The 25,083-nt window shown below is 46.1% G+C and overlaps 1 protein-coding gene across 8 annotated transcripts in view; it reads left to right on the top strand.

Annotated features, from left to right (window-relative positions):
• The first annotated feature begins 2,695 nt into the window (after window positions 1–2,695).
• The window catches only part of Tec (tec protein tyrosine kinase), a 112,937-nt gene continuing 90,549 nt past the window's right edge, over window positions 2,696–25,083 (top strand). For 4 of the 8 annotated variants that reach the window (NM_001113464.2, NM_013689.5, NM_001113461.2 and 1 more), the window contains exon 1: window positions 2,902–2,956. The gene's annotated coding sequence lies outside the window, so the exon portion shown is untranslated. Of the gene's footprint in view, window positions 2,780–2,853; window positions 2,957–3,727; window positions 3,766–25,083 lie in introns of those variants that run through there. The other 4 variants (XM_006503848.4, XM_011240719.3, XM_006503845.4 and 1 more) reach the window with 3 other exon arrangements.

Below are 25,083 nucleotides of genomic sequence, written 5' to 3'. Positions count from 1 at the left end.
CTTCCAGAGGCCAGGAGAGGGCGCCAGACCTTCTGGAACTAGAGTTAGGGTGGGTTGTAAGCCACCATAAGGGTGCTGAGAATCAAACCTGAGTCCTCTGGAAGAGCATCCAGTGCTCTTAACTGCTTAGCCGTTTCTCCAGCCTAGCAACTGTTCTTGGTAGCATAAGTAATAACTTTGTGTCTACCATTCAACAGTTTCCCTTCCTTCTATGTATTGAGTCCCAAAGAAGTAGCTACTTTTGATACACATTGGAAAGAAGCAGACATGTCATATAATTGCAATGAGGTACTCTTCACATAGGTGGAGATGCTCTGTACAAGACTAATACCATTGTTGTTGTTATTATTATTATTTATTATTATTGAGACCGGGTTTCTCTGTATAACCCTAGCTGTCCTTGAACTCACTCTGTAGACCATACTGTCCTTGTCTGTTATCATTATCATTTATTCATTCAATGAATACATGGTCAGGTGAGGGGCAGAGTCCTTGGATAGGTGAAAGGTCACAAAAGGGAGGCAGAGATGTCCAAATTAGGAGTGTCAGAAACTCCAAATACAAACACCACTTTATGTACAAACTTTTCAGACAGATTCTGTATGTTTCTTATGTGCCACGTGAAATTTACGTATGGGTTAAAAAGGGTTATCTAGCATTTAAATAAATACAATTTTATAGATGTTATGGCAATACCCAACAAGAAGAGAGACCATGGGCTCCAAGAAATGTATATAAATGCCCATTTTATATTCAACTTTATTAACATTAAGAAAGCATCATTCCATTTAGTTGAGAATATGAGGCACAAGGGTCACCCAGGGGTAGCAGACCATGTGACAGGAAAGTATCATAGTTCTTAAAAAGAAAAGAAAGAAAAGAAAAAAAAGGAAGTATCAGGTCCTTTAAAGTGGTATCAATATGATAAGCTTCCGAGTCTACACTCTACACACACACACACACACACACACACACACACACACACTCACTCACTGCAGTACTGGTAGCAGTAACTTGCTCTCTGCACGCACATGTGCCTCTACTCTTTTACATACAGTTTCACAGATTCAAGCCCCTGCTCCCCCAGGGACATCTCTCTGCATGGCAGGGAAATAAGCTCTTGAAGGGAATGAGAGGCAGGAGAGAAAAGGGAAGGTTCCTTCAGAGCTTGGCTCATTACACTGGAGGCCTTCCCGGGAGGAGAGGAACTGGAGTCAGGAATCATTGGTTCAGTTCTGCGTTCTCCTCCCATTCCCGGCCCCTTCCTAATTATATGACTTTAGGCAAGTCCTTTAAATTGCTCTTAGTTCTTTCCCTGTCAAATGGAATCTTGTCAGCTGACTTCTCGGGTCATTAAGATGATCACAGGAGAAATAGCACAGGGAGGCACTGCTTTTAAGTCCTGAGCCGTGTCGGGGAGGAGTCTTACTGCACACGTGACTGCACACGTGATCGCGAGCGTCGTCTTCAGGTTGGCTGCCTGATTCACTGTTCAACCTCAGCTCCACAGAGTCCTCCTTTGAGAAGTCCTCCTTCCTCATCAATCTCTCTTTCATTACCCCAGTTTATTTCAGCCAAGACATTTCTCACCTGTGAAATGGTTTCTTTGCTTACCGGTATATTGGTTTTCTCCCTATGTAAAGGCTCCACTGTGGAGGTCAGAGGCTAAGTGTCTTTCTCAATTGCTCTCTTCCATATTATTTGAGATAAAGTCTTTCATGGAACCCGGAGCTGGCCAGTTGGGCTAGATTGACTGGCCAAGCTATGCTTGGTTCTGCCTCCAGCTCTGGAGTACAGGTGAAAAACAGCTTCCTTCCTTCCTTTCTTTCTCTTCCCTTTTTCTTTCTTTCTTTCTTTCTTTCCTTTTTTTTTTTTTTTAAAAACATGGGCTCTACCTGATCAACCTTCGGCATAGCAAGCATTTTACAAATTAATTTCTCTCTCCATCCCAAAGGCGAACTCAGTCTTTTATTCCCATGGACTATTATGAACATTACAGTCCTATCCTGTGTCTCTCTCCTTCTGAGAGGTCCTCATATCCCTGCCCTGGCTGGCCTGGAAACCACTATGTTTACCAGACTGGCCTTAAATGCTTAGAAATGGGCTTGCCTTTGCCCTCTCAGCTGGAATAAAATATGTGGGCCACCATGCCTGTCTGACAGTACAGGATGGATGAGATCAGATAACAGTGGCTAAGACTCAAGACTACCATCAAAGACAACTTAGACTTGAAAGTAGGGAATCAAACCCAGGGCCTTGTGCATGTTAAGCAAACATTGTACCACTGATCTACAGCCCCAGCCTTTCCAGGACAGCTTCTCAGTTAGCTAGCTAGCTAGGTGACAAACGGCACGTTCTTTCCTGGAGTCTAAGAATTTTACAGTATTTAAAGTGAATAACTTGAAGGTTGTTTTCATTATTAGTGTATCAACAGTAATAATGTAAGTGGGTGACCCTATGCTAGGCTCTGATGCTTCAGGCTTGTCAGTCAAGCCACCCATTCTTCTATCACCCCAGAGCACAGCATCATCCGGTTTCGCCCGCGAGGGGCTAAGCGGAAGTGGAGGTCGGTTCTTAGCCACCCACAAGTGCTATTGCTACCGGCTCTCCGAGCCGGGGACGAAGGAGCATTTTTCTGGACGGTTCTCTTAGGATGGGAAGTCCGGACTTAGAGAGACCCCACGCCGCGTCTGTCTGGATAAGAGACGCTCCCTGGAACTTCGGCCGCAGGACCGCGAGCTCCGATTCTTCCCTTTGGCTTTGAAATCGCGGAAGGAAGGTGGGACACTGGCGCTGTGGGCAGCGGAGGGCAGAGGCGGCGCGGCGAGGGGGCGGGGCCAGGGAGGAGCCGGGCGGTGGGCGTGGCCGATGGGTTTGGTCAGCGCTTGCCGAGCTCCGGGCTCCGCAGTTTGGACGTCGCTCTGTCTTGGCTTGTCTCGGCACGCGCTCCGTCAAGGTAAGAACCAAGGGACTCTCGGCGCTCACGGAGTTGGCCTCCACCTGCGGGAGACTGACCTTAGTGGGATTAGGGAGGATTTTTCTACCCTTCTCACGGAGGTGAGAGCGGACTCTCTGCGTCAGGTCAGAGGCCCGTCCCCCTTGGGCCAGGAAGAAGGGACAGGTGCGCTCCCCTGATGGCCGCGCCTTCCCCGGTGGCTGCAGATCTGAGCCCTTTTGGACTTGGTATCTGAGCCGAGAGGACTCGCGATTGAGTTCCTTTCCCAGTTGAGCGGCAGGGGGCCTTTCTTCTTTCTGCTTGTCCCGCGGTAAAGTTCGAATCCAGGAAGACAGTCCACAGTTGCTTGTGCCCGAGCAGGTGCACGTACTTCTTTAGCTATTTTTCTCTTCTGGAAAGTGGTATCTGGATCTTGATAAACAGGGACTCGAAGAATCAAAGTGGGAAAAACTACGTGGACCTTGTCCCGAGACTGTGCAATTTCCCCTGGATCTGACATTTCTTAACTTTTTCCTGTCGTTGGCGAATATGTTTCTGTGTACCAGGTCCCATTCGGGCTTATCTTTGGAAAGTGGAATATTTGGTTAGAAGAGTTGATCGCAGTGTTAAATTGGGACAACTGGGTGGCTGGCTTGGTTAAGTGGGTTTGGAGCCTATCCAGACAGAATAGTTGCATGCTTTAAGCAGAGGTTTTACATTTTTCCAGTGAGTTCCCATTTTCCTCTAAGGAAACTCTGACAACCTATTCCCGTCTATATAATTCTTTTACAGAGCCGAGGCGCGGTAGGAGGAAGCATCGAGTCTCCTAAGTAAGATTTGGGATTTAATAGCTGAGTGATCGACACTGTAGCTCTGTGGTCTATAGACTCAAAATAAGGAAGAGCTTGATTTTTTTCCGCGAGGCGGGGGTTGGGGGGAGCTGTGGCTAAACTTACACATTAAGTATTTGAAAACATCCATGTCGTCCAGTTACATTTTCATTGTTTAAGACAGACCTATCTTTTCGCCATACACTTATGAATCCGATCACTATTCCTCTCCTTGCCAGCTCAGGGGTGCTTTCTGTAGGGTGCCTATGTAAATCACCCTCGTTCTTCCCACAAGGGTGTGTGCCTTCGGGTTTGTGGAATTGTGTGGGGACAGGTATTGTAAACACATGCAAATCAGTGAAGCGCTCTAGTAGGCGATACCTTTGCCCTACATGGATCTTTGGCCTAGAGTTTCCCTCTCTTTCTAGATTGGAAAGAATCTAGGGTGGGAATGCAAGGTTTAGCATTGCCACACTGTTTTCTTGATTCCCTTACAACAAGGTGGTCTTGTTTACAGACAGGGCTGGGGCTATGTGTAACCTCTCTCCCTACAGCTGATCCTTAAAGGAGGATGGAGATACTGTGGACAATTACTGGCACATTTGTGTTCTTGAAGAATGCCTGGCCTCCCCCTATCCCCCCCCTCGCTCCCCCCCCTCCCCGCCCCGCACCCAGGGCCTCTAACCACACCTCTTCCTACAGGTTCTCCAGGCTGCCCTGGTTGGTGCCTCTCTTCCTTCCCTGCACCCATCCTACTAGATTTTGGCATTTACTTCACCCCCCCCCCACTCCCTCCACTCCCATCTGGGGAAGATCATTTGTTGATACTCAGCTTGCTGATGGCTCCCCTGTGGATTCTCAGTAAGTGTCTGTGGACTTTGTCCCTGTTCAGAGCCCGTAGAAGCTCTGCTCTCGTCCAGTGAGCAGCAGGTGAAGCAGAGTCTTTGAAGTTGAATTCGTATCAAGCATTAAGGTCCTTCGCGGGGCATTCAAGTCTGTAAGAAAGGAATGAAATTGACTTCTGATCATGGGAAAATGATCTCATTCCATGTGATTATGCTGTTAGAAGAGATTTGTTGGAAAAAACAACCACAAGCCACCTAGAGGAGAGGGCGTAGACCTTATCTGTATCTCCATGCTTGTCTCCACCTAGGCCTGCCTTTCAATCTCTGCCTGGGTCAGCCAGTCCTTACTTGGGTCAGATTATAACTACTAATTTGACTGCATGTTTGACTGCTCAGGGCACAGATGACCAAAGCTACCATGAAGTAGAGGTTGAAAATTACATTTCCATTGTAAAGGCAAAAAAAAAAAAAGGAAGGAATTAAAACAACAGCAGCAGCAGCAGCAACAACAACCAAAACCCCATAAACAGGTTGCTATTGGGAAACCAGAAGGAGCAAACAAATTTAAATATATGTAGGCACAGAATCTGGGCTCTGAAGTAGCTAGATCAAGATAAGCCACACGATTTATGGCTAGGTCAATATTCACAGCTCAGCTAAACACATATTTTTGTGTTCCTTGGGATTAGTAATTGTTTGGCGTGTGTGTGTGTGTGTGTGTGTGTGTGTGTGTGTGTACTTCTCATTAATTCAATCTGCAACTCTTGACCGATTCTCCAAGCCTTCTCTTAAAGAAACCAGGTTTTCTCTCTACTTTATTTGCCCCAAGAAGCTGAACATGAACCTTCTTGTTTGCCATACACTTGGAGAGGTGGACTTTTTTTTTTTATGTATTGCAACTGTCACTCAGAGGCTGCTCTGTCACTAGCCTCCTGGGAATCCCCATTATCTCTTTCCTGTGTCCCATCTCCTGGGTTTTGTGTGTGTGTGTGTGTGTGTGTAATCCTCGAAGCTTCCTGGAAAGGGATGCACAGGATCTCAGTCTTTCTAACTGAAGTTATCCATTTTCCCTTCACAATTTGCAGACTGGCTGAGTGTGGAATCCTGGGATGGAAATTTCAAAGGCACTGTTTCAGTATCTTCTAGGTTATGAACTTCTGGCTCCTTAATCTCTGCGTGTAGCTGGGGTGGAATCCACAGCCCTGCTGTGCTCTTTCTGTGAGGTTATGAACTATTCTCTTCTTTCCCACCATCTCTAAGTTTCCTGATGCTGTGCGCTGGCATGTCTTTGTTCTTATCAGTGTGCGGGCTTTTGCGTGTGGGAGTTTACATCTTTTAGTTTGGGGAAAATTTTTTGGGTTCCTTCATTGGTATTTTCGTCCGATTTTTCTGTAATGTTTGTCTAAGGAATTTGTTGTTTGGATGTCAGGTATTTTGGATCAATCCTCTCACTTTGTGCCTTTCATAAGTTTCTGTCTTGTTATTTCCCAAGTCTTTTAGGAAGGTTTTCTCAGTATCAGTAGTATCCAAGTTTAACACTGGGGTTTTCCCAGTGTCTTTAACATTATTATGGTTGTTGTTATTATTGAGACAGGGCTTTGCTATGTAGTTCACACCAGCCTAGAATTCATTGTATAGCTTAGGCTGCCTAACAGGCGGCTTTCCTTCTGCTTTAACTTCACCTGTGATAGAGTCACAGGTGTGTCACCATATCTGGTTCTAAGCATGTTTTTAGCATTTTTAATTTAAAAGTGTTCTCTCTCTCTCTCTCTCTCTCTCTCTCTCTCTCTCGTTCTCCAAGTTGGTACACATGTGTGTTTATGTGTATGTGTGTGTGTGTAGTTTTGTGTCTATGTACTTCTTGTTTTTTTATCTTTTGGTTCCAGGGTCTTATCTCTCTGGGGGAAACTACTGGCTTTTTTGGCTAGAAGTGTACACTAGTGCAGTGTGTTGGAAGTGTTCCTTCTGGTCTGGTTACCCCCTCGACTTTGGGGTAGGAGGGCAGTTAACAAGCTGAAGGTGAGGATGGGCTTCTTGGCCTTAGCTTCATCTTAGGCTCATCCAGTTGGGCCTCCCATTTGAGGGTGATCTCTGATATCATTGCTGGTCGAGTGAGAGTGATCTGAGAGGGCTAGTCTGGTCTTCCAGAGGCTAAAGGCGTGCCTGGCAGGTGATCTGTAGGCTGGCTGGCACAGGGGCTCAGAACCCTTTCTTGCTGTTTGTCCAAGCTTGACTGGAAGGAAGAAGTTCAGGGTAGTCACTTAACTTCTAGAAGAGGCTGAAGGGATGTTGGACGGTCCAGCTGACTTTTCTCTTGTACTGTTGGGGAATGAACCCGGAGCCTTAAACACATTAGATACTCTCTACCTCATCCTCACTGAAGCCAGCTTTCCAGAGACTCTAGCCGATCCCCTTGCTGTCATTTAAGAACTATACATCTCATTGTTGTCTTTGCACCCCATAAGTACCCCACAACTGTGTCTAGTGTTATCTCTTTGGTTCTCTCTGACTTTGCTGGTTTGTACATCTAAGAAAAATACTTTGTCATTTCGTTTCCTGGGACGTCAGCAGGGGAAGAACGTAGATGCTTTCGTTCCTCCTGCCTTTATGGTGCAGGGATGAAGGTTCCCTCAGCAGCCTCTTCCCAGGCTCCAGTGGCGGGGTCTGGGTGTTGTGCTGTCGTTCTCTCTGCCTGTACCATGAGTACATGTTTTCTAACTAGCCTGGTCCAGAGAGTCTCACTTGTCCGGCTCAGAATGCCTTCAGCTCTCCCTAGTCATTACTAGTTGATCAGAGTTGTTGCAGGAAGCCAAGTGTTCATATAAACCAGGCTCAGACTTGTGGGCAGTATGACGCTTAATGGTGTTTGGGTCATGGTCCTATTTCTCCAGTCCAGGTTGCCTTCGAAGACTCAGTCACTTGGGCCACTATGTCTTGCCCACCGGTAAAGCTCAGCTTCTTTATACATGTCTAACATCTCACTTTGAAGGATTCTTGTTGGTGGCTGTGTAGCCTCGGGAGCAAATACAATTTCTCTGGAGGCCAGCTGCCTTCCCAGAACCCTCTCTTCCTGCTCTCGTGGGTGCCCTTCTTGGAATGTGTACCAAGTTCCTGTTTCTGGATTGCTGAACTGGGATACTGACTTACCCTGCCCATAGCAACTTTCCCGGCCCCAGCTTACCAGCTGAGTCACTGCCTAGCCTTCCTTCTTGAATCATGACCTCCAGCATTTTCTTCCAAGAGCCTCATGGCATCAGCGTTCTCAGAGGTGACACACAGAGGAATGGCCCCAAGCATCAGCCTCCATAGAAGCAGGAAGAGCATTCTTTCCTGGTCATTTCAAATGCCGGCTGGGCGGACCTCTGTACGCTTAGATGGCAGGTGCGCATGCGCCAAGGGAAGAGGCGGACCACAAGCAGTGGGCATGGCTGCAAAACAGCCAGAGCTCGTGGGACTGTGGTGACTGAGAGAAAAGATCATATCAGCAAAGAGCCACGTTGCTGTTCCCCAGTGGGTGCCTATATGAATGCATGCTTATCTGGGAGAAGCCTATTGGTCTATTATTATTATTATTATTATTATTATTATTATATTTTGTCATCATGACTGCAAAGTCATCATGACTACGTAGTCCAGGTTGGTCTTCAACTTATGATTCTTTTGTTTTAGACTTAGGAGTGTTGAAACTACGTACCACCATGCCTACTGGGCCTTTTTTTCCAAAAGGAAAGTGTGTGTATGTGTCATCTACCTGTCTGTCCATCTGTCTATCCATCAACCTGTCATCTATTTTCTGCTTTGTTTTGAGAAAGGGTTTCTCTTTGTAGCCCTGGGTATCTTGGAACTCACTATTTAGAGTAGGCTGGCCTTGAACTCATAGAGCTCCTTCTGCCTCTGTCTCCCAAGTGCTTGGATTAAAGATTTGCATCATCACACCGTTCTCCCCCCCCCCCCCCAAAGCCATGGCTTTCCTAAGCATGCACTGGCCTAGAACTCACCCAGTGTAGCTGAGGTCAGCCTCATATACATCCGACTCTCATGTTTATGTTAAAAGACTGAAGCTGTTGAAGCTCCATTTGCACACGTAATCGTTTTCTCCACAAGCTTATGTATTTCACAGGAACTGGTTTTGCCTTCTCAGCTGTCTCATATACACTCTTCTAGAGAAAGCACAATATTAAAAACACTCCGGTGACTTTCCCCAGATAATTGTAGACACTTTGCAGTTAAGAAAGATTTTGTTACAATTAACCATGCTCTGTCCAGTTGTGGAAATTCCCTGTATCCCTGACTTCAGTTTCAGGTTGGCTGTATAGACGGAAGCATAGAATATTTGTGTTCTTCCCGGCGTATTGTTTCCCATATTAGTTAGAAATATTCTTCATGGAAATGTGCTGCTGTTGTTTCTATTTCCCATCTATACTTTTCCTTAGTGTAGAGTCATTGCCTTGGCTTCTGTGGTAAAGCCAACAACTTGATAGGGAAGGAAGTACACGTGGTTAGATGGTCTATGGTGAAGGAGGCAGACCTTTGATTACAGCACCATATATATATATATATTCTCGTGTAACTAGATCCTTCACTTCCAAGGTTAAACGCTTTTGACATGCTTAGCTACTGAGTGTCAAAGTCACAGGCTTTAAATCCCCATTCATTGTGTACGATGCAAATCCTGCAGGCTCCTGTTAGATATCCCACTCCCTTCTAACTCATCTCAGTGGTCAGCAGCTTTACCTCTTCCCCTTTACCCGTCACAGACTTTTAAGCAGGAGTCTGGTACTCTTTCCTTAGAGAGCCTCTGCTTCCTCATGTGGTCTCCAGTATTAGATTTCAGGCACAACCCGTGACATTTCCACATGGGCTGGACCAAAAATGGACTGAACCTTTTATTTTTTATCTTTTCTACACAGAAGTGATTTCTATAGGTCCTATGCTTTCTGTTCCCCTTTGGGGACTATTTTTCATAGCATCACCCGGGGAGTAAAGTGCTTCTAATTTCTATCAATGGCCACTGGAGGAACATAAGCATAGCCAGGAAGAAAAGCTTGCTAGCTGTTTATTCTCACGTCTGTCTGCCCTGTTCCTCCTTTTGGTCCTCTGGGATGGACGACAGCCTCACCTGTGTAGAGTGGGTTTAGCCAGATGGCTTGAGGCCATGTAGGCAGTTGTTGGGTTGCAGGTCAGGTCAGAAGAAGCTGGCAGACTTGTGTGTGTGGTGGTGCACACCTTTAATCCCAGCACTTGGGAGGCAGAGTTAAGAGGATCTCCTCCGTGGGTTGGGGGTCAGCCTGGTCTACATAATGAGTTCTAGGATAACCAGGGTTACACAGTACACAGGGTTACATAGTGACAGAGAGAGAGAGAGAGAGAGAGAGAGAGAGAGAGAGTGTGTGTGTGTGTGTGTGTGTGTGTGTGTCTCGGGCCTGGGTCATACATTTTGTTTAGACTTTTGGTAAGTCTCCAAGGGTCCTTAACAAAGGGTGGAGAGGTTTTGATGGTAACTTTGTATCACTCTTTGCCCTCCTCTATCCTTTCTCAGTCTTCCTGTGGCAAACTAAAAGCTTCTCACTCATTCCCCTATTCCTCTCCCGGGCAAGTAAGCCCTGCTCAGTAGTGCATGCAGGCCGACACAGGCCGCCAGGGGCAGCCGTTTGCCATAAGGCGCTAGGGTGGAGGGAATTCTTGCTTAGATCTTTCTTCCCCAGACATCTGTCCTGCTATCTTGTTCCCATGTTTAAAGCCTCGACTGTGTTTCTCAGTCAACTATTAACTGGAATTATGTCCTCATGCTTCAGCCTTTCCATCTATTAAACAAAGCATAACGACACGTAATTAATAACCCACTTCAGAAAGGTACACAGCCGAATGCTTGTAAAGAAAACTTTGAGCTGTTCTGAGAGTGTTTTATACACATTCACGAGCGATGAGGTGGCTTCTTCTCTGTTTGGCAAAGAACACCTATATTGTGCCCATTTTATAGACAGGAAAAGTGAGCCTTGCTGAGGATCAGAGGGTAAATTTAACATAATGTCTACGGGATTTTTCTCAGACTTGTTAGGACAAATAAACTATAAAATTCTCCCTCCCCACTCCAGTGTGTACATGTGTGCTTGCGTAGCTCATGTATGCTTTAATCAAATGCACCATTTGGGGGATTCTGCTACTACTTTTTAGCTTCATTACTTCTCCTTCATTAAAAAAAAAGTTCATGCTTGAAAAGTATATTATTTTTTTCTCTTTTAAAAAAAGGCTTATTATTTTTATGTTCATGTGCCTATGTGAGTTTATGCACACCATGTGCACGTAGGTGCCCACAGAGACTGGACTGCATCACATCTCCAGAACTGGACTTAGAGACAGTTCTGACCCACCTGCTATGGATCCTGGGAGCTGAACCCAGGTCCTCTGACAGAGCAGGGAATGCTCTGAGCCACTGGAGCTCCTTGTTAGTTTCCTTAAAGAAAATTAAGGCATTCAGGGGGAAAAAAGTTTCACATTCAAAGTGATTTTTGGAACTGTTCTATATACAGATATTATATGGAACCCGTGGGAGTTTGGGAGACATTTTAAAGAGATGAGTACTCAGGGGAACTGAAGTAGCAAAGCATGGGACTCCTCTCAGGATACAGGCATGATCTAACAGTCTAATGATCATTTGAAAATAGATGATGTGCAAGAGGTGGGTGCTGTCACATCGCTGTAACAAAATGCCCGACAGAAACACAAGGAGAAGCGTTTATCTTGGCTCACGGTTTCAGAGAGATTTCAGTCCGACTTAGCAGGAGTGAGTGAGCCTGATAGACAGGAAATGTATGCACACATGGAAGGATTGGGGAGGCAGAGAATTTTATGTTTCAGTTGTTCTATACACTGAGATAAATTTACCCCCTGGTCCCTAGCAAGACACCATCTCCTACAGGGCTCGCTTTTCCTTTCTGTAACCTTTATCATGGCCGCTCCGTAGGTGGTGCTGGGAGTGTGAGACTGTAGCACGCTCACGTGGTAGCAGACAGGAGTGGGAGTGCTAGACTGGAAACCGGTGAATATAGCCTTCAAAGGCATCCTCCCAGTGACCTGCTTCTGCCAGCCCCACCTCCTAAAGGTTCCCGGTCTTCAATATAGTTCCACTAGCCAGGAACCAAGTGTTCAGAACACAAGCCTTTGGGCAATATTTTGGATCCTACCATATTAGATGGTTAGTGAACTCCATAATACGCCATTTTCCCTCAGTTTTTCTAAGTTTGCATTGATGTGTCTTGAAAGCAAAGTGGACTCGGAGAAGCCGATACATCCGCTCTTTTCTCAGTCTTCTACTGGCATCGTGATCCTCTTCTATTTAGAAAGATCAGCGAGGCAACGAGTGACCAGCATCTCATAAACGGAGCCAGCCAACTCAGGGAGGCCTGTGTGCTTGATAGTTCTGTGTCAACTTGACACAAGCTAGAGTTGCCTGAGAGAAGGGAACCTCAATTGAAAAAAAAATGCTCCCATAAGATCAGTTTGCAGGCAAGCCTGTAGGGCACCATTTTCTTAGTGATTGATGGGGGAGGGTCCAGCCCATTGTGGGCGTGGCCATCCCTGGGCTGGTGGTCCTGGGATCTGTAGCCGTGAGGACCACAAAGGTAAGCAGTACCTCTCCATGGCCTCTGCATCAGGTCCTGCCTCCAAGTTTCTGCCCTGTTTGAGTTTCTGGCCTGACTTCCTTCAGTGATGGACTGTTACCTGGAAGCATAAGCCAAAATAAACCTGTTCCTTCCCAACTTGCCTTTTGGTCATGGTGTTTCCATCGCAGCGACACTCCTCACCTGAGTGCTCCTTATTCCTCAACAGAAAGCATCTCAAGTGTTTATTGGGTTTATACAGTGTGCCCGGTCCTATGCTGAAGTCTACACACGGCTCATTGCATTGGGCTCTTTAAATACCTCTCAAGTGAGGAAAGTTATTATTCTTTGGCATTTTGTAGACGAAGAGACTGAAGTTCCGTGCGGTTCTGCTATCCTCGTAAGTGTTGTCTGAGCCTGTAGCTTTCTCCTCTGTGCTCTGCTGAGCCCCACTCACTGAGCTTCTGCTTTTTTTTTCTGCCACGGACTTTTCTCGAAGAGTAAGCATAGCTGAGAGCCTAGGGTCATATACAAAGATCTGCGTCTAATACAGTGAAGTGGTCAGGTTCTTCAGGTGTCGCTCCAGACCCTTGATGAGGCGTGGGTCCTGAGAATGCGTCCCAGCAACAAACAGATCAACTCCGTGAACCGCAGCAGCTTGAACATGTCTAACAGTGCCGCCGGGGCTGTGGCGGAGGCTCAGTGCTAGTGTGATCACCTGAGACATGCAAAGCCTTGGGTTTGATATCTAGCCCTACACCCACAGAGAGAAACAGTAACAGCTTTGAAAAAGAGAAAGGCAAGTGAAATTAACTTTCATAACATGCGCTGTATAACCTAATATTTAAAATACTGTCATTTTCTTATATATAATCATATAGTAAATTTTTAATGAGAAGCAGTTTGGAGCAATGCAAGATCATGAACACAGTACAACAGAACGTGTTGTGGTTCAGTGCAGTGTCTCACGTATGGCAGTTGGTAGTGAAATGTTCTTCCAAACTACACAGTTGTTGTTCAAGGGAAGATATCTTATACTGCTTCAGTTTTCGATTAGAATTTCTGCGGTGGGAGGGCTTTGCTCTCCCCAGCACTGAGAAGGCAGCTGTGTGAGTAACAGCTGCATTGACAGCAGCACAGAGCCAAAGGTCCCCTGTTCCCAAAGGCCTATGACTCAAGTGTTGTCCCTCCCTCATTCAGTCTTGTTTACCTGCCTGTGTCTGAGGCTGCCAAGCACAGTTGTGCGGATTATTGCAACATCATGGGATGGCCTTCACAGCAGAGACTTAGTGGGTCTGCTTACTTTTCGTAGCCACAGTTTAGAGAGGGTAAGAGGTAACAATCTTAAGGGAATTATTTTGCTTCCTAACTTATGTAGAGGTATTTTTTGCGGGGGAGGGGGGAGGGGGGAGGGAAGGATGAGTAGTCGTAGTCTCTGTGTCTTCTGAGAGCCCAACTGCTGCTGCTGCTTCTGATCATCATCATCGTCTCCTCCTCCTCCTCCTTCCTCCTTCTCCCCTTCCTCTCCTCCTCCTCCTCCTCCTCCTCTTCCTCCTCCTCCTCCTCCTTCCTCCTCCTCCCCTTCCTCTCCTCCTCCTCTTCCTCTTCCTTCCTTCCTTCCTTCTTCTTCTTCTTCTCTCCTTTTCTTATTCTTCTCCTTCTCCTCCTCCTTCTCCGTCTCCTCCTCCTTCTTTTTCTTCATCATCATCACTTTTTTTTTAATGCTTAACAGGGTCTCATTCTCTCTGCCAGTGGCTGGACATATGGAAGCGATTTTAGCCAAACTCTCCACCTGTAGAAAGTGTGCCTAGAGGCTCACTACTCTTCACACCGTTGTACTTTGGAGCCCTATGTGTCTTCCTTGTGATTGCATTCCCAGGTGCTTAACCCATTTCTTGATTGGCATTGAGACCTGGCCTCAACTGGACCTCTGGCTTGTGTCCTGAGTTGCTCTAATGACCTTTGACCCTAGACTGACCGATGTAAATGCTGACATGGCTTTCCTTCACGGAGTCCCCCGCTCACCCTTCATGTGGTACAGGTCTTCTCATGACACTCATTGTCATTATGGTTGCTTCTAATAAATAGGGGCGGGCTCTTGATCGCTTGTAGCAGGCATCGTTCGGAGCTGTCTATGCGTGTCTTTGTAAACATCTCCAGGAGGCAGGCATTATACCCCATTTTTTTTTATAAGAAAACTGAGGCACTGAGAAATGAAGTATTTTACCCAAGGCTATACAGCTAATGAGGCCCAGAGGATCTTTATAGCCTGCCCCTGACTTCAAAGCTCTTCTGTGTTGCCATTACTGGGGTTGGACTTCTGCCTATGGTCCCAGGGTCTTTAGGAACAGGAGCCACACCATAGTAGACTTAACTGTTTGTCGACCTAGACTTCTTTTCTCTGGGGAGCTGGGGTTCATGTGGTTTGGGTAGGATACATAGAACCCTGGTGGTCATGTGACTTAGCTCTGGTCAATCTATGGAGTCCTTCCATCAGACCTTGTGATTGGCTCAGGAGCTGGTACTTGACCCAGGCTGGCTCCCAGGCTCCCTTTAAGGAAGGAGGTTTTCTCTGACTTAGGAGAGTGAATCGTCACATGGTGGGGGAGAGGCCATGAGCTGCGGGGAGAATAGAGACAGCCGCCTTTGAAGCTCTGCATTCAGCTGTGTTCCCTGTGTCCAGGACTTAGACTTACGTGGGACAGGTGCTTCCGTTGTGGTGCAGCCTTGGCTTCCCTACTGCCATGTTCTGTCGCTGGGTGAGAGCAGGCATTCTGGGATCTTGCTATCTACTTGGAACCCAGATGTTTTTGATCCCTGCAGACTTTGGGTCCCATCACGCTGTATCCTTTCCTTGTGGGTTGTTACTCCTTTCCCTAGTGAAAGGAGATACCACACCCAACCATCCCCTAGCCCCCCCACCCTATTTCCTAAGGGGCAGCCCACACACGTGGATATGGGTAGGGTGAATGTTGAACCATGAGTAGAATATTAGAGAACTCTCTTCTTCATAGACACTGGGGAATTACCAATGTGACCACCATCCCATTCTTTGAATGCTGATCAAAGACTCCTGAGCATGGAATCCATCTGGCCCCAGACACTCTCTGGGCTCCCAGCCAGCTTGAGTCAGAGCCTGGTTCTCAGCCCCACTCGCCCTGACTTCCAGCCTTTCTGGTCTGCTGTTTGCCTGTGATCTCACACTCCTGCTGTGATTCTGTCCTCCATCCTTCCCGCTGGCTTCCTTCCCACACTTTAGGCAGCCCTCCAAGAGCTAGTGCATTGTTCCATTGTGAATCAACTCTCCCACACAGAGCCCGAACACTCCCTTCTCCACAGCTCTCTGGGAGGTTCACAGGGCACCCCTTTCTGCCCTTCTCCTTTAGAGTTCAAGCCATTGTTACACACACCCTCCTCCTACCAGCCTGTTGTTAGTCATTCTCCCTGATTTGATGGCTTCTGTTCTCTCCCAACCCTGATCCCTGTTTTCGTGTGTACAGTTAACTTTATACTTGCAGTAGGGGGTCTGTGGGGGTCTGTAATGGAAGTGATTAGTTGTGGGAAAAGGGGGGATTTCTTAAGAGATATCCTGTAATCAAGACCTTCAGAAGTGAAAGGATTGCTGTAGGTAGGTCAAGAGTGGAAGGGCTGTCCAGGCAGAGCTAACTGCTTGGGCAGAAGTCTGGAGATAGAAAAAGTCTTGCTGGGATACTAATGGTAGGAGAGGAAGAGAGAGCCCAGTTTGATGAGGCGTGGTTGTATTTATTTACAATTAAGGGATGAGTCAGACAGGAGAAAGAGTGAGATTTTTGTTGTGAAGACAAGATGAGAACTTGGTTGGAGATTTTATAAAGGAGGACTAGCGAAGGAAGCAGATTTAAGACATTCTTGCTAAGACTCAGGGTGTAGAGAAAGATAGTGAATAAGTTTGAAGAACTTGCTTGGCTACGAGGGAGCTGGGAGCAGGGTGGAGGATTGAGGCTGGGATCTTGCTTCTTAGGAGCTTGGTGAGAGTGAGGTCCTGCCCGGTGATGAGAGACTTACAGGTGTTCTGGGCTGCCAGGAGACAGCATCTGTGTACTTGCTAGGAATCAAAGTTCTTAGCCCTTTAATTACCTTGTGCATTAAAAGTAAGATAACTTCCTTCATGAGGGTAAAAATGGCCTACACTATATAAGCTTGTGATGTTTCTCAAAGCATGTTTTATAGAATGCTACAACCCTGAGAGATGTTAATAAGGTTCAAGGGAAATACAATGAGTTTTGTGACCAAATAAAGTTGGGAAACCCTGTGGCTGGTGTGATTCATAGAGCATGTTCACATATTAAACCCTCCCAGAAATGCACACAGGAAGCAGGCTTGATGTTTAAGTCAGGTTTTACCTAATATGTTTATGTGCTCATTCATTCCCCTATCCAGCACACATGTAGGAAGTGCACACTGTCATGGAGTGGGTATAGCATGCTGGCCCTGTGCCCTGCAGTAGAGAACACTGGCACTCCATGCCCCTCCTCTTATGAGAGTCAGCTCAGGCCTAAGTGTGTGTGATCATCTGACATGTCCTACTGTGGCGAGAAGCCTGACATGGCAAAGCCTGTGTGCCAGTTGTTTAAACCTTCCCACTTGTACTCTGGAGTGGAGTGATGTGGAGTGATTGATTATCTATCGGCCCATCCCTCTGGCCTCATCCCTCTGGTCTTCATCAGTCTCTCCACCTCTTCACAGAGTATTTCCTGCCCCTCCTGCTCTGCATGGCCAGAGCGCATGGCAAGGGAACTTTCAGGTCTGGGAAGCTGGTGACTCGCCTACGGTTACCCAGCAGGTTGCGGGAGAAAAGCCAGAACCTAACCCAACTGGTTCTAAGTTCCATGCTCATTGCATTCTTAGTGAGAAGGGACAACCTGAAATGCTTAAAAATGGGGGGTGGGGGGAAACACCCATTTAACATGTTAAGTGAGGGCCTGTGGACAGTGACAGTTTAATCAGTATAGTATAAGTTCTCCATTAATCAGTATAGTATAAGATCTTTATTAATCAGTATAGTATAGGATCTTTATTAATCAGTATAGTATAGGATTTCTATTAGTCAGTATAATATAGGAACTCTATTAATCAGTATAGTAAGGATCTCTATTAATCAGTATAGTATAGGAACTCTATTAATCAGTATAGTATAGGATCTCTATTAGTCAGTTAGCACAGGATCTCTATTAATCAGTATCGTATAGGATCTTTATTAATCAGTATAGTATAGGAACTCTATTAGTCAGTATAGTAAGGATCTCTATTAATCAGTATAGTATAGGATCTCTATTAATCATATCAGTAACCATGTGCCTGGCCAAGTACTTTCTATGCATTTCTTTAATTTCTCAGCCCTGTGAGGTAGTAATTACTACCTTGTTTCATAAACAAGGAAGGAAGCTCAGAGCCTGAGTACGGTGTCCATTTTACACAGCTTGTAAGGGCAGAGCCATACTTCTATTTTAGGCTGTTTTGAGCCTGTTCTGTGCAACAGGAAATGTTTATTTTCAGGTTCAAACTGGCAGAGTCAGTGTGTCTTTTCTCTTCTCCATTTTAGCTTGTCACCTTTGTAAAAACTGACTTTCAGCCAGATGCCTGTACACAACTCTCATCTCAGCTCTCAGGAGGCCAAGAGGAACACTGCAAGTTCAAGGCCAGGCAGGGCTACTTCGTGAGACTAATCTCAACAAAACTAAACAAATCCACCATACAAACAAACAAAAAGACAGAAAGACACCACACATGCATGCACACAGAAGCCTGCGTACACAGCATACACTCATACAGGGACACAAATAAAATATACAAAATACAGACCTTCTCTCACAAAGGAGCTGATCCACTCCCTGAACAACTAAGCCAGGGAGATCTCTCACAGCCTTTATGAATGTCCAACTAGGTGACGGAACTCTAGGAGCTGAGGATCTAGAGGTGGGCACACGTTCTTGGATATTATTCTTGTGAAACTTAACAACCAATTGCAAGAGGATACTTAGTAAAAGACACAGAATCAAGAAAAACATCACAGTATAATGCTAAGAATGCAAATTAAGCAGAATAAAATGGACTGGATATTTTATTTTCTCAGTTATAAGGTTTGATTGTGTGTTTATTTATTTAAATATTTATTTTTATTTTATGTGTCTGGGTATCTTGGCTGAATGTATGTATGTGCCTGATGGAGTATCAGATTTGGATCTAGAGTTAAGGACAGTTGTGAACCCCCATATGGGTGCTGGGAATTGAACTCAGGACCTCTGGAAGAGCAGCCAGTGCTCTTAACCACTGAGGCAGCTCTCAGTTCCCACTGCTTTTTTTTTTTTTTTTTTTTTTTTGAGATAGGGCCTTCCTAGTTAGCCTCGGCTGGACTTGAAGTTGCAGCCCTCCTCCTTCAGTTCCCCCAGGGCTGGGATTACAGGCTTTTATCCAGCTAGTCTGTGTAGTTTAGATCTGGCAGTGCATGCGTTACCTCTCCTGTTGCTGTGACTAAAGCATCACAGGGAACGGTTTGTGTCAGCTCACAAGAGTGCAGCTCATCACAGCAGGAAAGGTCTGGTGGCAGGAGCTGGAGGCCCCTGGTCACATTGCATCCCCGGCTAGGAGGCAGAGACCAGATGATACATGCTGGTCCTCAGCTCATTGGCCTTCATCTTATTCATCCCAGGGATCCAGCCCGGGTGATGGTGTAACCCACAAAGTGGGTCTTCCCACCTCAGTTTAACATAATCTAGATCAGAGGCTTGTCTCTCCTAGGTGAGGATAGTTCTGCCAACTGTTGGTCAATGTTGCGGGTCGTCAAAGCAATGCCTTTTTGTGAAAGTGACATGTAAAGTAACATTCAAATTAGAATGAGTAGATGGGGTGGAGAAAGAAAGGGGAAGAAAGAGATAAAGAGATATAGATAGATGGAACATTCATAGGAAGAAGGAGAGCGCATGGATTTCTCTGTTGGAAGAAGAAGGAATGCTTAAATCATGATGGGTCAGTGTGGGGGTGGGTACTAAATACAGTTGGAGTTGGAGGTAGGCTAGGTTAAAGTGGCTTTTAGTGTAAGCATATAAACAGGGATTGCAACATGGTCATGACTCATGCTTTTAGAAGATTGTGTTGACTGGTGAATGGAGAAACTAGTACGAGGAGATAAGGAAGTGGTGAGATCCACTGGGGATATTGCGGGAGTTTTGATAAGATTATGATGGTGGTTGCAGTTTTATCAGTTATCACTGCAGTAATGCTGTGTGAGACACACCCCATACACTCAGCAGCATACAACAACGGTCCACTGTTGCTCAGGAGTTTGTGGGCTGTTTATATCATTTTCCTGCTCTGAGTTGGGCTCTGTTGCTCTTGACTAAACTAGCCCGTGTACCTGTGGTGGCTGTGGTTTAGTTCAGTAGCTTTGCCATGCTGTCTGGGTTCTTACCTCTTTTGGGGAGGACCAGATGTCACCTGCTTTAAGATGACTTTGCTGGCATGGCTCTGTTCTGTCCCGTAAGTCCCTGATCCTTCTCTAGGAGCCTAGTGTGGGCTTCTTCTCAGTCACCTTTTTAATGACCGTGGCAAAGGACCAAAGACAGAGGTACAACAAGCAAGAGTGTCTTAAGATCATACCTTTGGTTAAGTTTGCTTCTGTCCTGTCTGTCAACGCAGGTTGTTTGAGGGTCTTCATAGTCAGCGTGGGAGGGTCTGGCAAGAGGCAGGCACTCATGTGTGAGGAGAATACGAGAAACCAAGGTCAGGCCAAGGTCAGGAGTGTGAATACTAGTGGGGAGGAATGAAAGAGAGAGTCGAATAGACTCAGAAAGTGGTTTGTATTTATGGTTCAAAGAACATGCCGAGCAATTGGATTTAAGACCGGAGAGGTTGTGTATGTTGGTGAGAATCAAATGAACTTCCCAGCTTTGAGCTCTGGATTTAGTGAAGCATTTACTCGGATAACAAGGCCTGGGGCAGGACAGGTTTGATAGGGTCCCTGAAGTTCTGAGATAACTGATAGGAACTGAGATGAAGGGGTGAGGGTTGTGGTGGATGTAAAAGATGAAGTTCTTGAGGAATTAAGGGCCGAGCAAGTAGATTTCAGAGGCATCCCTAGAGACTGTATTTGAAGCCATGGCATGATGCGAGGCTAACCATAAAGGGAGTGTCTAGGTGTGGAAACAAAGCAGGCCTCAGATGGAATCCGGCACTCCTGCCTGAGAAGTAAAATAGAAAAGGGGAAACAGCAAAGTGGCCGTCTTAGTCCATGTTCTATTGCTGTGAAGAAACACCATGATCGAGGCAACTCCTCTGATATAAAGAAAGCATTTAATTGGGGGCCTGGCTTACAGTTTCAGAGGGTTAATCCATTATCATCATGTTGGAGAGCATGACACCACCACACAGGTAGGCATGGTGCTGGGGAAGTAACTGAGAGCGTTTACCTCTTGATCTATAGACAGCATGCAGGAGAGAGAGGGAGAGAGAGAACAGAGAGACACAGAAAGGCAGAGAGACAGAGACAGAGAGGCAGAGACAGAGGCAGACAGACACTGGGCCTAGCAAACCCACCCTCAGTGACACACTTCCTCCAACAAGACCATGCTTCCTCCAGCAGAACTACATCTCCTGATCCTTCTAATCCATCTCATATAATTCACCAACCGAGGACCAAGCATGCGAATATTTGTGTTTGTGGGGGCCAATCCCGTTCAAACCAGCACAAAGGCTGAGAAGCTGCAGCGTCTAGGACCAAAGAAATATAGGGAATGTCTGTGCCATGGGACCAGGGATGGGGAAACACCTACATGTGTTGAATGGAGCCAGTAGGATGTGAATTAAGAAGCAGGGTCTGGTTACGTGGACATCCTTAGAGATTGACAGGCACAGTCTTGGTAGACAGACAGAGCCTAATGGGAGGGGTTGGAGGAGAAAGAATGTGAGGGGAGGTAGACTGACAGGAAAGCTAATCCCGAGTTTCAAGAATAAACATGGTACTTGGAAGTGTAAGTGGATCAAACTGGTGGTTTCTTTAGGGGATTGTAAATGATACACTGTGCCAGGGCACGATTCGTAGAGATGGTGGGGTGTACTGAAGACAGGGTACTACGTGAATGCCAGAAAGGATGGTCTGAAAATTCAGAATACGCTTTATTCAATGTCTGACCTTCAGGTGTATGTCTCCGTGTACTCAATGGTTAATTTGGAGTGAAAGCGTATGTCTGCTGTTGAAACAGTTTCTTCTGTCAACTTGAGAGTGTCTGAGGTCCTTCTGGGCAATTTTAGTGAGTGTGCATTAGGCCCAGCCAACAGGTACACACACTCGGACAAATACACTCACATGTACATTCACAAATTTTCCTTTTCTGTTTTCTTTGTTTGTTTCTTTGAGTACTGGGACCCAAACTCAGGAAAAACACTCCCTACTGTGCTCAAAGACCTTCTCACACTAGTGATGTCTCCTGTGGTGGGGTTGAGTGAGAAGAGCCCTTTGAAGGATCATATATTTGAATGTGTTCCCATTGGTAGACTGTTTAGGAGGGATTAGATGCCGTCTTGTTGGAGGAGGTGTGGCCTTGTAGGAGGAGGTCAGGTCCCTGTCTCTGTCTCTGTCTTTGTCTCTGTTTCTCTTCATCTCTGTCTCTCTTTGTCTTTATCTTTCACCCTCTCCCTGTCCTTCTATCTCTCTGTCTCCCTCTCCCTCCCCACCTCTTCCTCTCCTCCTCTCCTGCCTGAGTAACCTCTCTGCTACTGCCTCAGTGTGTGCCTGTCTGCCTGCCATACTTCCCACCATGACGATCATGGACTAACCCTCCGAAACTCTAAGCAAGCTCCCAATGAAAGATTTCTCTTCTAAGGCACCCTTGTCACGGTGTCTGTCCGCAACCTGAGTCACCCTAAGTAAGACATCTCCCTAAGTAGGTCGTTCTCAGTGTGTCTGGCACTGGCTTCTGACTGATGCTGGTAACTCCAATGTCTTAGGTTTGGCTGTGGTTTACAAGTCTGGCAGATCTCAGGCAGAGCTAGGAAGGGGGTGTGAATTAATGTGCTACATTCTCATTCAGGGTCTTAGGCCAGCATGGCTTGACTTCCCTTTTTGATTGATATAAAGAACCAATTGCATCTGGCAATGCAAAGATTCCCATTTATTCACAGACTAGATGCCAGCAGCCTGCAACTTGCTGGCTTCCAGAGAGGCACACATTCCAGAATTTTAGCTGAGCCACGACTTCCTTTTTGTGGTTTTTAAGCCATTGTAACTGGACTTTTGAAGTGTCAAGTAGGAACTAGAGAGATGGCTCAGTGGATCTGAGTTTGAATCCCTAGAACCCATGTAAATCCAAAAATGGTAGCACACACTAACACATGAAGGGGAGACAGGAGAGTCCGTGGAAGTGCATGGACCAGCTAGCTTGCATAGCAGGAAAGCAAAAGGGGAGGCTGTCTCAAACAAGGTTGACAGTGCAGGCCAACAGCTGAAGTGGTCCCCTGATCTCCACATGCGTGCCATGGCATATTGTCCTGCATCCATACACACATTCTACACACCCATCACACAGATACTCAAAGATTTCAGAAAGTGCACGGCAGATGTCTCACAGACTGCACATTTGAAACGTGTTTTGGCTGGGGGCAGGCACGTGCTCACCATTTGTTGAGCACCGGTGTTTGTGAGCCCTCTGGGAATGTGTGCCCAGTGTGTGCCAGGGGAGTGAGTGTGCTTGTGTAGAGAGAGATGAGGTGCCTTGTTGGTGTTTAGTGATGACCTTGGAGAAGTTTTGTTCCATGGCCTCAATAATTTGTTTCATTGACTTAAAATACTAATGTCTTCTTATGGTGTAACTGGAAACCACGCCTCTGCCAGTCTGCCTTCTTGCTTGCCTTTTCTTTCCCCCCTCTCTCTCTTTCTCTCTCAGACTCCCTTCCTTCCTTCCTTCCTTCCTTCCTTCCTTCCTTCCTTCCTTCCTTTTGATAATTTTAAAATTATCTTTAAAGACTTATTTTGTAGTTTATGTGTATAAAGTTCTGTCTGCATGTATGTATATACATCATATCTGTGTCTTGTGTGTCTAGTGCCCTCAGAGGTCAGAAGAAAGCACTGGCCCTTGTAAAACTGGTGATATGCGTGGTTGTGAGCTATCATGTGGAACCTGGGAATTGAACCTGCCTCTTCTATAAAAACATGCAGTGCTCTTAACCCCTGAGCCATCTTTCCAAACCTCCCAGAGCTTTCTGATTTGCCAGAAATAATACTGAAAAGAATATCTGCCAGGGTCTTATGGTTCTTACCCTTAATAATTGGAGATATCCTAGGTCAGTGTTAGTGGGAGTAACATAAATGATATCAAGAAACAAGGCTTAAATCAGATGAAAATTATTTTTTTATCAGGCTTGGTGGTTTAGGCCAGTAAATCCTACTTGTGAGGCTGATGTGGGAGGAGAAGCTGAAGTTCAAGGTGCCCCAGTGTGTTCAGAGTCAGCCGGGACAAAGTAGTGAAACCCTGTCTCAAAACCTTAAAAAAGACCCGAGCATGTACCTCTCAGTGGTGGAATGCCTGCCTAGCCAGAGGTTCAATCACCAGTACCTCAGTCAGTCAGTCAGTCAGTCAGTCAGTCAGTCAGTCAGTCAGCCAGCCAGCCAGCCAGCCAGTCAGTCAGTCAGTCAGTCAGTCAGTCAGTCAGTCAGCCAGCCAGTCAGTCAGTCAGTCAGTTAATCAATCAATAACATGGTGTTGTATTGTGTGAATGCCTCCACTGCGGGGCTGTGGTTCGCTGAGACTTTTCTGTTACATTCCGTTCATTTTCTGTTACGGAGACTCATTCAGCCAGTCATATTATAATAGACCTCAACCTCCAGAAAGGCACATGTGAACCTTTTCCCAATCGATGGACATGTTGTTTAAGTGACACTATTGTATTATCAATGAGTGACTTACGTTCCTGTCACACAGGGAGGGAGCCCTGAACCGCTTCTCATTCGACTTTTGTCAAGAATAGAATTGGGATAATACTTAATATTTCTAGACCAAAGGCCATATTACCTTTGCCTATTTTTTTTAAATGTTTTATTGCCGTTTCTGAGTTAACAAAGAGAGTAATCTACTTGGCTCAGCCAACATGGAAATGCCTTTCCCAAGGCTTAACTAAGCCTTCACCAACTGTTAGTATCTGAAGTAGCCTGCTGGGGGAATGCTTTTGTTATTTCTGGCCAAACCCTACTGAAGATATTAGGCTTCAGTTTTCATATCTGTTCTGTCTCCATCAGCAAATTTCCTGTTGGTATTCAGTAATGGGAAGTTGGGAAGTTTGTCTTTTGATAAATTGTTATCATAAAAATAAGATCACCATTTTATGAGGCACATGGCTATCTTCCTCTCCCCCCCCCCCCGCGCCCCCCCCCCCCCCCCCGGGAAGTTCCAGTTTCAACAATTGAAGTTCTGAGTTCTGACTCTCAGGGCGGAGCAGAATCATTGGATGTGTGAATGATGAGAGCGGAGGGAATTCCATTCTGGGGGGGGGGAGGGAGGGAGGGAGGGAGGGAGAGAGAGAGAGAGAGAGAGAGAGAGAGAGAGAGAGAGAGAGAGATATGTGATTCCATGCTCTGTGTGTGGATGAATGCCCTAGAGCGCATGGCCTGTGCTCTCTCCTCCCCCATCCCACTGCCGCTCCCAGTGTTAACTGGCAAGGCTTCTTTCCCATCTGTGTCTGCGGATGCCAACAGGGAGTGTGGCAGTTAAAAGCAAATGCCTTTTCACAAAGACGGCCTTCAAAGCCCAATGCAGTAACTACGGTAGAGCGAAACCAAGAAAATGGATGTGAGCTTTTCTCTGGGGTACCTTATTTGAAGAAATTAAAAAAATGTCCTCCTTTTC

Source organism: Mus musculus, chromosome 5, assembly GCF_000001635.26.
Source record: "Mus musculus strain C57BL/6J chromosome 5, GRCm38.p6 C57BL/6J".
NCBI classification, from domain to species: Eukaryota; Metazoa; Chordata; class Mammalia; order Rodentia; family Muridae; genus Mus; species Mus musculus.
The sequence above is the reverse complement of the archived record's forward strand: the minus strand, read 5'-3'. Positions and strand labels throughout refer to the sequence as shown.